Source organism: Amphiprion ocellaris, chromosome 21 (assembly GCF_022539595.1).
Source record: "Amphiprion ocellaris isolate individual 3 ecotype Okinawa chromosome 21, ASM2253959v1, whole genome shotgun sequence".
NCBI lineage: Eukaryota > Metazoa > Chordata > Actinopteri > Pomacentridae > Amphiprion > Amphiprion ocellaris.
Genome location: NC_072786.1, coordinates 8,872,938 through 8,877,114, shown reverse-complemented (window position 1 = coordinate 8,877,114; position 4,177 = coordinate 8,872,938).

The following is a 4,177-nucleotide window of genomic DNA, read 5'->3' as shown; positions in this document are numbered from 1 at the left end:
TGCAGTGGGAAGCAGGAGTATCAACAGTATAGGAGAACTCAGCACAGTGTGAAGCTGAAGGGTAATAAAAAGTGGACTAACAAACTGAGAAGAATGGATGGTGCAAGAGATTAGCAGAGCAGACGTAAGACTGTGTGTTTGAGATGAGTGGTGGTGGTTATGGGGGTATGATCGTCTTGGCAGAGCGGCGTCGACAGCTGCAGTGTCTGCGAGCAGAACCTGCAGAAGCAGCAGCTTCAGCATCAGCGGCTGCAACATCTGTCCCGGCTGCTGTGCCCCTCAGTGAGCTGATGATTTTCAAACCCTCCACCACAAGTGTGCCTCTGATAAGCTCAAATCTGAGCGGTGATTTAAACGAAAGTATCGTATAATTGCCTGATGCTGCAGTCGTGTTTACTTCTGAAAACATCTAAACTGATTTAAGTTTTAGAGTTTGTAGAAAATAAGTGAAATGGAAGTGAGGGTTTCAGTAGATCTTCGGAAACATATGGGATTAAGAGGCTAATTAAACATAAATTAAGAAAGTTTGTATTAATTGATACAATAATATGTTTAATTCTGTGGGTAAAACCCAGAGCAAAGCATGTAGAAGAAGCTTAACTGTTGCTGATTTGCCTCTCAAAGGACAGAACAGAATCTTTAAAAAGAGACATATACAGGGAAATAAGAGTACATGCAAAGACTAAATCAGGCAAGAGAATCAAGAGAATCTGGCAGTCAGTGCTACGACTCACAGCATGATGCAACCGAACGATGTTTGAGAGCAGAGAAAAAATACAAGGAGAAGCTATAAGCCTTTGCATAGACGGCTCGCACATTAAAGGAAACTCAGACTACATAGACATTTATACAAGCTGTGTGATAAATTGAAAATGGTCTCAGCCCAGGCAAGTGATTTAGAATTTTCTTCAGAAATACTCTCCATCTACAGTTGTGAACAAAAGTTTACGTACCCTTGTAAAGATCATATATATCTTATTACCCTGGATTTTCTATATTGGACTTATTGAAACATGTTTCCTTGTCACTAAAACAATCATGCATTTTGATTCATTCATACATAGGTCTTCCAGAAATATGACAAAATCTGCTTGGTTAAAAACATACATACAGCAACTTGAATGATCAGTTTTGGTGATATAGAAACCTGTGTTAATCTAATTTCTTAGTGAGATGACCTCTTGTATGTGATTACAATTGACTACAGCTGGTGACTCCAGACGATCTATCATAAGTCTATGAACGAACCACAATGCAAGATAGATTTTTGTGACAAAGATGCATGTTTCAATCATTCCATCACATAAAATTTAGAGTTATAGGAGTCGAGACTGCCATAATACATATGGTCTTTACAAGTGAATGTAAACTTTTGTTCACAATTTTGAGGTGACGCACCAGAAATATTGTAAATAAAGATGGAAAAATCCTCTGTGGCGTCACCCACAGGTTTCTTAAACAGCGATTTTGAAGCTGCAGTTGTCATGAACGAGGAAATTAGCTAATGAGAGGAAAGCTGTTTTTTGTATCAGAATTTAAACACAGCACATCGGTACAGAGTGCTGGAACAACGGCTGGAAAGCCCATCGTGAGCCAGTCGACGTCGGGTGCTGAGGCTTCGCTGGCCACTCATTTCAGCAAACTCTCAAACTCCTTGGAGTTAAAGGACTGCAATTGAAGAGAACCATCAGGAACATCTTAGAGGTCGCAGAGAGGGCCTCACGGTGGCTGTGAATCTGTAGGGGGGATCTGTGGAGAAACGGACACAAGCCAAGGACTGATCACCCCCGACTGGGTCGCCTGGGCAAGGGTGTATGATGATTAAAGACCCGAAACACTCTATAATCCCAGGTTCTTCACTGATGACGTGTCTGAGTAGCACCAGAAGGTGTATCCAACCTCAAACATGTTTAATTTGCCTGTAAAGTTGCACAGTTTTAGCATGCAGGTCCGTGACAATTGAGTCGCTTTTGGCACCCCTAGTGCCCATTTGAGGAATTGTAGTTTTCAGCACTGCTGCATTAGTTTCATTTTTCAGTCTTGAGGGTTCTATTAGTCTGAAAATGTGTATCACATTGACATTTACATACACCGGACACACGTGAAAAAGGCCTGACGAATCCGAAAGAGACCCAGTCAGGAAATGAAGTGGGATCTGTGTCTTTCTCAAATTGGGCCTTCCCTAGTCCAACTCTATATACAGTCACTTATAGTTGAATGAAGCAGCGAGCTTTAGGACAACTTTGCCCCCCTCTGGCAGATCTTCTCATTTTTAACCTTCATTAGCTGCTTTGGTTTTGCAACAGTCCCTGCAAATACGAAACACTTTGCAATCAAATAACCACATCGACTGTGTTCTAGACTTCCTCAGAAAAGTTTTAGTGCCTGACTAATATCTATCAAGCAGATTATTAGTGAATACATTAGCAGTTTCACAGACTTCTATGATAAACACGTACATCAGCATCGATGCTGTTGAAGGTTTTTACAACCCACCTTCACTCCCTGTTAATTAGTTTGGACTGCATTCCTGTCTGTCTACACATCAACACTGCAAACAGAGTTTCTCAAAACCTTCAACCTGGAAAGTCTTAAAGGTTTTCAGTGAAGCATAACTCAGTTTACGTGCAGATGAAACAGCAAAATGCATTAAAAAAAAAGCTATGTTATAAAAAATTTGTGCTGACAAGGCTTCAGTCTGAGGAAAAATACAACTTTCAAAGAGAAAAACTGAAGAGCACATAGCCTAAAGAAGTGAGAAAACTGACGCCATCTTCCTAAATGAATGCAACTTTCTGATATGACTGGAAAGTATTATAACACAAACTCACATTCACTACCAGACTGCCATAACACATCGCTGTCACATTATTATTGCAATTCTTGACAAGGTCACAGATGCTTGTCAAGCTCATGGGCTATTAACTAAGTCCCATATATCACATTAATAATCAAAAGATTGTGCTATCATGACAGCTTCTTTGACAGTAATATTACACATAACAAAGCAGTCATTCTTCTTAATGCATTCTCAGTAGTACTACTTGGCCTTGGCCCTTGCCTGCTTTCTTGATTTGCATAAATATAAGGAGTTTAAAATGCCAGCGTGAAATGAAGCCACCCGATGAACTCATCCCAGGTTAGCTACAAGTCCATTAAGTTTATTAGGCTGGCAGCGAGCACAGGCCACCACTCGAGGTTAGGCGCGTGAGACAAGCTGACTTACATCTGGCAGATAGCTGAACGCATACGATTCATGGAGATATTTGGAAATGTCTGCACACACAGACAACTGAACATAAATGCTCGTTAGTAGAACTGATTGCACACGTTAATATTAAACAGTCAGATGAGTTTCCTATTAGGAAATAATCAATTAGTAAATAGAAGTGGATTTTTAAAAATACCCTCAATGAGTGCATCTGGTAAAATAATTTATCAGTGCTTTCATGAATGCTCACCGCTAACAACAGTGTTTACTTGGGAGGAAGACCATGGCACATGCCAATGAATAGAAATGATTAATTATTTGAAGCGTCTGGAACATATAAAGCCTCATTAAACTGCCTGACTTCCTTTGATTATCATACACTGCTGTCACTGGAGCAGATCCATGTGTTAATTCCTGTCTGAATTACAGGATGAGTAAAGAATAAAAGACACCCATTGATAGAACACAGCATTTTGTTCCTTCCTAGTGAATATATTTCTGCTCTTTGTCCTTACATTTTTTTAAGACTCCGTCTCTATTGTCTCTATGAGTAGGGATGAAAATGGGTCGTGCCTCACCCCAAAGGAGTTCTGGCAGTAAAATTTGAGCAGGAACAGAGCCCAGTTAAGGGACTAGCTCAGAAAAGGGATTTCAGCCTCTCAGGCAGCGCTTACTCACAGGTTAGGATTATGGCTATTGTTGGGGCTTTTGGGTCCGCCAGCCTTAGTGGGAGGCTAAAAGAAAGTGCTGCCTGGGAGGCTGAGCTCATGTCTGCAAGTAACCGTTACATGAGTTTCACCTCCCTTTAATACCGATGGCAGCAAAAGCCTCTTTGGCAGTGCCAGGACATGCAACTTGGTAACACTAAGTACCAAAAAGGTTTTTCACATCAACTCAAATGCCAATTAAAATGAATAAGTTTACCTGCAGTGAGGGAAATAGATATTTGAGCCCATGTAAATTTCA